The 10,446-nt window shown below is 44.4% G+C and overlaps 1 pseudogene; it reads left to right on the top strand.

The window, feature by feature from the left end:
• Positions 1-741: 741 nt before the first annotated feature.
• LOC102766555 lies at positions 742-10,194 on the top strand (annotated as a pseudogene).
• The last annotated feature ends 252 nt before the right edge of the window (positions 10,195-10,446 follow it).

Raw genomic sequence — 10,446 nt, 5'->3', positions numbered from 1 at the left:
GCCTTCTTTAAAATTCAATGCATATGTAAAGAAATATACGGTAACCCGAATTTACCACACTCGCAAAATCGCACACAGCCAACCATACACCCAGTATGGTATCGCGATTCGTGATTTTGCGCTATCATACTGGGTGTATGGTCGGCTGTGTGCGATTTTGCGAGTGTGGTAAAATCGCATAACAGCAAAATCGCATAACAGCCGAGCATACACCCAGCAGCGCTGCTGATGCCTGAACGGTATGTGGAATGAAGTGGGTGGGCATCGGGAGGCCACTATGGCACGGGGCAAGCACTATGGGCAGTCTATCTGAAGTGTACCTGGCGTATAAGACGACCCCCCACTTGGAGGCATATTTTTCAGGGCCAAAAAATTGTCTTATACGCCAGCAAATACGGTAATAATAGCATGTTCATGATAGGGGCAACTGGTTGTGGGGTATAGAGGAACTCTGTACCAGCTTCACAATTATTTTTATAAATTTAAAACTTTTCTAAAAAATAAAATATGTTTTCAATACATTATTGCCAAGTTGAGTTTAGGCTAAAAATACAGGGATGGATATTCTCCTGAGACCCTTCCCTAAGACGCCCCTGCGCTCACCGCCTTTAACGCTGCAGGCAGCCCTGGCCTGCAGTGTCGTCCAGATTTGCCAAGGTTGCGGGTTCCATCCCTTGTCAGGTCACCTGCAAGAAGCAACCAATGAAAATATGTCCGCTGAAGAGGGCCTTTTGCAGGACGATGACTACTTCAACCTCACCAAGCCTTGTGCGGAAGGAGATGGCAGACAAGTTCGCCAAAGCAGGTATCAAAGCTGTGTTCTCGGGCCACTACCACAGGAATGCTGGGGGGACCTACCAGAACCTTGATGTCGTGGTGTCATCTGCCATCGGATGCCAGCTGGGCAAAGATACCACGGGGTCCGAGTCGTGGTGGTCACCGCCGAGAAGATCGTTCATCGGTACTACAGTTTGGACCAGCTGAGTGAGAGGGGAATAGAAGGTGACCTGATGGACTTAATGAAGGAAAAATGATTGCCGTTATGATCCAGTCACTTCCACTTCCACTGTCTTTTAATTTTGCCAGAAACAGCAGCTTCTGAATAAAGAAGTATCCAGGCAGATTTATGAATTTATGACCTTTGCATCAATCAGAAAGCTGGGTCCTATTCTGAAATACATTTGAAGTAGAACTGCCTTCCCTTTAAGAAAGAGAAGGGGCTGATGAGGGTTGGAGCCTGGGAATAGGAGAATAAATGATGCTGGATATCTCTGCGTGAGTGTTTGAATAACCTTTCCTAATGATGTGTTTCTCAACCATCTCAAATTCTCTGTTTTTAAATCACATTGTTTTCTCGCAGCGTATGGTGAGTGTCTACCTTATGGACCTCAATCCCAACTGGTATCCCAGTGTAATCTTGGGTAATTCCTCGAACAAACTGCATCTCGTCAGTTAAATTGTAGTCATGGCTCCGACGCTTGGCAACAGGAAGCTCATCTCCTCTCCCTCCTACCAAAGCAGACAACTCTCCTCCTACCAGGGCTGTGCAGGCTCATTTCCACACGGAGCTGTCAGATGCCAAGGCCTGTGCTGGTGATGCAGTTGGTACAAGTCAGCGCTGGGTTTGCCTTCTTGGTGACTAGAACAGTCACCTTTGCACCTACATTAGCCATCTACAAAAGTCTCATCCAACAGGCCAGGACCAGAGCCCTAAGGTTGCCCGGCGCACGTTCTGAGTTTATTCGGTTCACACCAGATGCTGCAGGAACTCCACAGGTTGCTGTCCTCATGCGATCAGAATGACTCTCCATTCCTGAGACTCTTCGCCGTGTTAACTTTGACAGGAAAAGTGGGAATTGAGACGAGTCCTCAAAAGAATCAAAGCAGAAATTTCGGCAGGGCAAAACTGCTGTCAGCCGCTTTAATGGAGTTGGCGCCACCTTTGATTCACTGCCCCAGTGCAGGGGAGTGAGGATGGTGAAAATCGGCACTGTTTCCATGCCGCCTGCTTTGCTGCGTCTTCGCCGCAGCTCCTGACACTGTGCTGTTTCATCACGTGGTCTGCTTCTGCAGATGTCCTGATGGGCAGGGAACATGGGTACCCCCAGTCCTGCCAGGAACACCTCGCAGCGTCACACAGTAGCACTCCCTCACCCCGAAATGCCTTCAACAACCGGCTGCTTACAAATGAACTGCAAAACCCATTAAGACTTTCTCGTTAAAAAGTGTTAGTCAACGTAGCAAAACCATGAGAAAGTAAATGGAAAGATAATTGGATATGTAAATTCATAAGGAGCAAAAGACAAGAAGTTAATTATACTATAGATTGATGACACACTATAGCTCATTGTTATGTGGCACAGGAAAATTAAAAATGTTCAAAATTTTTTAAAAAAGGAAAGAAATTTGATGGGAAATTTTCCCTTTTCAGCATCATCCATTGAATCGCTGGAATCATCACTCAAATAGGTGTGAAAATCTCCATCAAGTATATCCAAAATTTCTTCATTTAATTTTTGAACATGCTCATTTTTAGGACAAAGAATCGCACATTTAGATATGTTTTTAATATTATCTATAGATATACGATTTCCAATGGTAGCTTCAATAATAGATCCGTTACAAATCATTTCATGGGGGATTTCAATAATATCCATTCCTAAATGAAAATTGCTATCAAGTTTGCCATCTCCAAGTTTTACTAACCATTCGCTATAAGCAGAATCCTCTGATCTCATATTTGTTTTAAGAGACAACCGTATGAAACATCCCCAAACACTGCAGTACTTTAAACTCGTTTGTATTATGGCCGATCGCATAGCATGCAGTACAATACTGAGACATTGTCGAAAATCCCCTCCGAGAAGGAGAACTTTCCCACCAAATGCAGTATCCACAACATTTATTTTTAAATTGCCAGTACGCATCATATGTACCGGCCAATTGGTCAGTTGGACTGTTGGTCACTTAGATAGATAGATAGATAGATAGATAGATAGATAGATAGATAGATAGATAAGTTCTGCATTGTTGAAAGTATTGTATATGGCTCCCTTTTTCCCCCAGCCATGAGGTAAATTTCATCTTTTGGCTCCCTCCTGCACACCTCCCACTAGGAATTTATCCCGCAACATGGCCATGTGCCCTGACCTGGAATTGAACATGGGCCAGTGCTCAACCACTGAGCCACACCAGCTGGGCCTAAGTGCTGTTTTTGTGGAGAGCGGCTACAGTGTTTGGACAGACCCAAGCCTCGGACTAATGAGACGGCACGGTCCTCTCGTGGCAAAGCCGCGTGCAAGTTCCAGCTTGGAGGGCAAAGCCCTCCCAGCACAATTATAGCCAACAGCTATAGTTGTAAGCTTGACCTTATGGTCCAAACCTGTGGTCCCACATGGCTGAGTGATGTGGGCTTGATAGAGTTCAGGTGCATGTAATTGAATAGATTCGAAACCCACGAGAACGTTACAACCACACCCTTACTTTGCCTCATAGAATCTGGCTGTAAAATAAAGACTCGGCTTGCAGGCCGTGGTACTGTCGCTAGCTCTCCATCAGAGAGGGCAGCGTCCCACCCAGACGCAGCTTTCTTTTTTTGTCTGCCTTTTCTCAATCCTGCACTGCCCCCTCCAGGCTCACCGAACCTGGCTGGGCTGGCTCGCCACAGTTTTAACAAGATTATGTTGTCTGAAAAAAAAAAGTATTTCAAGTTAGTACTTTTTACAGCTTGTGTTTAATTTAGTTTGTGAATTTACTTGGGCTACCTTAAAGCAATAAAGGACATAATTTTGTTTTGATTTCTGATAGACATACCCATTCCAGTTACCTTCTACTTATTGGTTTTTATAGAGAGAAGTTAAAGGAGATCAGATAGGCATCAGTTGTTCTTCCACTTATTTATGCGTTCTTTGTTTGATTCTTTTTTTCTCTCTAAGAGTTTATTTAAGCCACACTGACAGCATACGCTGGGGAGCAAGATCTCAAATGCTCTTTGGTTGATTCTTATATGTACCCTAACCGAATCCTCCAGGTGGATCCACTCTTCATCTGAGCTACCTGGTCAAGGCCCTTTTTACTGTTTTCTTAATAGAAGTATCCTCCAGAGTTTCTTTTTGCCATTGTTTCATATTTATTATAATTAATATTATTATTATTAGCACTGTACAGTTTTATTAACCATTCAAGTACAGTAGCATCTGGTAAGATCAGGACAGAGTTGGGATTTAAAAGTGAACAGATATTCAGCATCTAACAATTTAAAAGAAGCCACTACATACTCTTTTCACGAACATGTTTTCACAGAGCCAATACAGTGCTAACCATTGACCCAGCCCACCAAGTGTACTGAAGTAGAAAAGGTACAACAAGAAAAATAGCTGCATTAGAAAGACCTCAACACTTCAGAAAAAGAATAAAACACTTTCAGTTTCTCCCCTTTATCCCCTAAACAGCCTCATACAGTCTGGATTTACCTATCGTCCTCCATCAGCTTCTAGACTATTTGTCAGGAGGGCAAAAATACAATGACACTGGCCAGTCAGTCTTTGCATATCTAGGAAGGGGAGGGGGAGAAAGTCAGTTCTTAAAACAAATGCGTGAGCTTCAGTCTCATCAGCAGGATCTCTGGAATCTTTGTTCTTTCACACTTCAATGTGCTTGTCCTCTCGCAAACACTCCAGTTTGGCAGCCATCTGTGCCTCTCGGTTCTCTTTGTTGGCTTCCATGTTGTGGGTCAGTTTCTCCTCTGCCATTTTACTGAAGTTGTTTTCTTCAATTGCTTTCTGAAGCCATTCTTTTAATAGACGCTTTTACCACTCTCCTTGTTCCCAGCCCGGCTTACCCTCTCCAGCTCACCCTTCTTTTGCTCTGGTTCTTTTCTTTTCTTTTTTTCATAGCACTCACTGTACAATAAAAATATAATTTGAGATACAGATAGAGTTTTTAAACTTTATTTTTTCAACTATATTTTTATTGATTTCAGAAAGGAAGGAAGAGGGAGAGAGAGAAACATCAATGATGAGAGAGAATCGTTATCGGCTGCCTCCTGCCCATTCCACACTGGGGATCAAGCCCACAAAACGGGCATGTGCCCTTGACCAGAATCAAACCTGAGACCCTTCAGTCCGCAGGTTGACACTCTATCCACTGAGCCAAACCAGTTTTTAACTTTATAAAAGTCCCATTGAATAAACACAGGTGAAATTGATTTTAATAATATAGTTTATTTAATTCAATAGGTCCAAAATGTTGTGATTTCTGTATGTAACTAATATAAATAATTATTGAGATGTTTCACATAATTTTTCTCCATACTTTAGACTTTGTTTTGGCAGAGCTAATCTTATTTAAATAAAATACTTAATGTACTTTCTTATCAGCTTTTTCTGTTCTATGAGCTATTATTTGTTGGAGTTGGTGCTCTGTTCTAATTTATTTTCTTTCTTTTTTAATGATTTGTGTTTTATTTTATTTTTTAAAATATATTTTTATTGATTTCAGAGAGGACCATTGATCAGCTGCCTCCTGCACATACCCTATCGGGGATCAAGCCTGCAACTCGGGCATGTATCCTGACCAGGAATGGAACTGTGACTTCCCAGGTTCATGGACTAATGCTCAACCACCAAGCCACACCTGCCCAGGCTCATTAGTTGATTCTCTTTTTCCACAAAGCCAAACCAGCTAGGGCCATTAGTTGATTCTTGAATGTGCCCTGACAGCAGGATCAAAGCAGCAACCTAGCCTCCTGGGACTATGCTCTAACCACCTGAGCTACCGGGCCAGGGGTAGAAAGATTTATAATGAGGGATTGGCTCATACAATTATGGAGGCTGAGAGGTCCCATGATCTGCTATCTTCAAGCTGGAGGCCTGGGAAAGCAGGTGGTGTAGTTCCAGTCCACACTAAAAACCTGAGCTCAAGTGGAGCCAGTGGGTTAAGTCTGGTTCCAAGGCCAAGGTTCAAGAGGAAGGCAATTTTTTTGGAATGCCAAAGTCCTAGGACAGAAGATAAATGTCCCAGCTTACTCAGAGAAAGTAAATTTACCCTTTCTCCACCTTTCTGTTCTTTCTGGACCTTCTAAGGATTGGATGATGCCCACTGCATTGGTGAGGGTGAGCTTCACTCACTCTATGGGTTCAAATGAGAATCTCTGCCAGAAACACTCCCACAGACATAACCAGAAACAATGTTTTACCAGCTGTCTGAGCACCACTTAGTCTGCCAGGTTGACACATATAATTAACCATCACAGACTCCTTCATCTCTGAGTTTCATCCTCATAACCACCCCATGTGGGAAGCCACGCTGTGCTCTCCTTACCATTCACAGACCCAGAGCGCCCTGGACCGCTTTTGTCCAGACCTGCAGGCAGTTTGCTTATTTCTCCTGAGGCAATAAATCCTGCCCAGGGTCTCCTTCTTGGGTGTTTTCTTCCAAGACTGACAGCCGGACCAAAAGGATTCATGAAAACCCTGGGAAATGGATGCTCAGAGTGGTGCAGGTCACAGGAGAGCGTGGATCTGGATTGCCCCCATTTCTGCCTTCCCGCCCCAGGAATTCTTCACGTTGCTTTAAGATTTTGCTCTCAGATGCCTCAGGATTTTCCTTTGGGTCCTCTGTAATGGGATGCGGATTGGGGATTAGGCGTGAGGAAATACTTTGACCTAACTTCAGAAAAGACTAGAGTCCCATCTCCTCTTCCCCTTGAGAGAAAACCCAACAGTCCTGTCCCTTGGTCAAGTGGAAAACCCAGTCCAGGACATTACTGAGATTCCCTTGCTCTGCACTGTCCAATATGGTAGCCACTCGCCATGTTGGCTATTTATATTTAATTATTTAAAATTAAATAAAATTAAAAATTTAGTTCCTCAGATGTACTAGTCACATTTCAAGTGCCCAATCAATTGTCCCGTGAGAGTGGTGGCTGCCATTTTGGACGGCTCAGAACACAATCATTTCTATCACTGCTACCCTAGACCCAGAAGCTCCCAACACCCCCACCCCCCCACCCATGGCAGGAACCATTGAACAACCTCACTCCACAGGGAGGCTGGGTTTGGCCTGGCCATAAAGGAGAGGTGGCTGGATCAGTGTTTGACTTTGGGAGATCTATGAAGGATTCCATTCCTGCCTCCCTTTCACAGAATAAAGGGTCTTTTGTCATCCATCCTAAACCTTTCACATGTACAATGCTAGAGGATCTAAAAATGCTCAGGGTTCCCAATAAGTGTCAATTTAAAATCTTTGCAGTCATTTGAGAAAGGGAATGAGTCTGGACAACAAATTCTTTTGTAATTTAAAAGATGTCCTAATCTTTTCTTTCAACAGAATTTAAGGAGGACTTAATCCAGTTGTCATTGTTGAAACTCTATTTATTGATTTATAGAAACAAGATTTTTCAGGTTAGCTATAAAAATGGGGGAAGCCCTAGTCGGTTTGGCTCAGTGGAGAGAGCATCAGTCTGTGGACTGAAGGGTCCCGGGTTTGATTCCAGTCAAGGGCACATGCCCGGGTTGTGGGCTCAATCCCCAGTAGGGGGCATGCAGGAGGCAGCCAATCAATAATTCTCTCTCATTGATGTGTCTCTCATCTCTCTCTTCCTCTCCCTTCCTCTCTGAAATCAATAAAATATATATATATTTAAAAAACTCAAATGGCTCAAATACAAAATGCAGAGCACCTCTATTTCACAGCAGCACTATTTACAATAGGTAAGGCCTGGAAGCAGCCCAACTGCCCATCAGGAGGTGAGTGGATAAAAATGCTGTGGTACATTTTTAAAAAGGCAGCAGGGGACTGTCTAGGTCGGGGAAAAAAAAATGGACACATATGTAATACCCTTTGTAATAAAAAATAAAATTTGAAAAAAACCCGTTTGAAATGAATAAAACTAAAAAAAATAATAATAAAAAATAAAAATAAAAATATCTTTTTTAAAAATGGGGAGGGGGCAATAGCATTGGGACTAAACCCAGACTCCTCCAGCAATAAGTAATATGTATCCATCTAATTAAAAAATGCAGTTCCAATAAAATGACACATTTATCTACACTAATAAAAGATAAACATGCAAATTGACCATACTTTCACTATGCCTCAAGCCATGCCCACCAGCCAATCAGAGTGACTATATGCAAATTAACCCAACCAAGATGGCGGCCGGCAGCCACAAAGCTAGAGCAAGCAGGAGGCTTGGTTGCCCCAATGATGGAGGAAGTGAGGCTTCCCGTCTGCTGCGGCGGCTCTGAGCTCCACTCAAAACAACAAAGTTTCAATTATAAAAGGTAAATAAACCCCAGAATAAAAAAGAAAAAAAGGAGAGGCTGGGAGCATCCATCGCCAGAGGGCTTGGCCAGCCTGAAAACGGCCCTCAGCCCCTCACCCAGACTGGCCAAACCTCCATAGGTTGAGGGTCCCCATGGGGGGAGGCTGGACCAGCCTGCAAACAGCCATCAGCCCCTCACCCAGGCTGGCCAGGCACCCCAGTGGGATGCCCACTCTGATCTGGGACACCCTTCAGGGCAAACAAGCTGGCCCCCAACCATGCACCAGGCCTCTATCCTATATAATAAAAGGGTAATATGCAAACTGACCCTAACAGCAGAAAGACTGGGAGTGACTGGTCCCTATGACACACACTGACCACCAGGGGGAAGACGCTCAATGCAGGAGCTGCCCCCTGGTGGTCAGTGTGCTCCCACAGGGGGAGCTCTGCTCAGCCACAAGCCAGGTTGACGGCTGTCAGTAGAGCGGTGGTGGTGGAGCCTCTCCCGCCTCCTCAGCAGCACTAAGGATGTCCAACTGCAGCTTAGGCCTGCTACCTGCTGGCAAGCGGACATCCCCCAAAGGCTGCTAGGCTGCCAGAGGGATGTCTGACTGCCAGCTTAAGCCTGATCTCCCATGGAGCGTGCCTAAGCCAGCAGGTGGTCATACCCCAAGGTGTCCCAAACTGAGAGGGCACAGGAGCTGGCAGCTGGAAGGCCCTGATCAACCCTGATCGCTGGCCAGGCCTAGGGACCCTACCCATGCACAATTTTTGTGCACCAGGCCTCTAGTGTTTAATAATTATCAAAATGTGAAATGTATTTATATTAATAGAGCATGTACTACAAATAATTGTAATGATAAGTTAGTCCAGAAGAAAAACATTAACACATAGAAATTTAAGGTCAAAGAATGTGGGACAAGTTTTAAAATTCAACTAATGTACTTATTTTGTCATCAAAAATATGATTGAGTGCCCTGGTCAGTATGGCTCAGTTGGTTGGGTGTCATACCCTGCCAGTTTGATTCCAGGTCAGGGCACATGCCCAGATTTTTTACTCAATCCCTGGAAGGGTAGGTGGGGGTGCAGAAGGCAGCTGATTCATGTTTCACCCTCACATTGATGTTTCTCTCTCTCTCTCTTTCTCTCCCTATCTAAAAATAAATATATGTATTTTTTACAAGTATGATTGAATAATCAATAAAGCACTTGCAGGTATAAAAATATATTTGCATTCAATTCTTGGATAAACAGAAGTGGCAAACAAGTTCAAGAACAAAAAACAGTTATATGAAAAATTAAAATTAAGTTATGGTGGTGGTCCTTTTGTGGGTGGTGGCGAGCGGGGGGAGAACTCTCAGGCACACTTCGAGAGTACAAGGTGGTGGGGCGCTCCCTGCCCACCCCCAAGTGCCACGCCATCCCTCCACCGCATGCGCATCTTTGCACCTAACCATGTTGTTGCCAAGTCCCGCTTCTGGTACTTTGTGTCTCAACTAAAGAAGATGAAGAAGTCTTCAGGGGAAATCGTCTACTGTGGGCAGGTGTTTGAAAAATCCCCCCTTCGGGTAAAGAACTTCGGCATCTGGCTGCGCTATGATTCCCGCAGTGGCACCCACAACATGTACCGGGAGTACCGGGACCTGGCCACCGCCGGCGCCGTCACCCAGTGCTACCGAGATATGGGGGCCCGGCACCGTGTCCGCTCCCACTCAATCCAGATCATGAAGGTGGAGGAGATTGCAGCCAGCAAGTGCCGCCGACCAGCAGTCAAGCAGTTCCACGACTCCAAGATCAAGTTCCTGTTGCCGCACCGGGTCCTTCGTCGCCAGCACAAGCCACGCTTCACCACCAAGAGGCCCAACACCTTCTTTTAGATGCAGGGTCTCTCCGTCCCTTGGTCTGCCCAAATAAACTCTTTGGGAAAATTAAAAAATTAAAAAGTTATGGTGGTAAGTATCAGCTTTCTTGGATATTTACCTACCATTGTTTACCATTAAAAGTGATCTAATTAGCTTAAATATCAATATTTACAATGCACAAAATATTAACCCTTCGTATCTACTTAAATGTATGATATCAGTGCCTTTGCCCTTGGCAAGTCCTATGAGGTGTAGCTATTATCATAGGGCAGGAACTTTGCTCCTCCACGGGTCTCTAACTTTCCATTACCTTGTGAG

The sequence above is a fragment of the Myotis davidii genome, unplaced genomic scaffold, assembly GCF_000327345.1.
Source record: "Myotis davidii unplaced genomic scaffold, ASM32734v1 scaffold461, whole genome shotgun sequence".
In the NCBI taxonomy this organism is placed as follows: domain Eukaryota; kingdom Metazoa; phylum Chordata; class Mammalia; order Chiroptera; family Vespertilionidae; genus Myotis; species Myotis davidii.
This window is presented reverse-complemented; position numbering and strand designations above follow the sequence as displayed.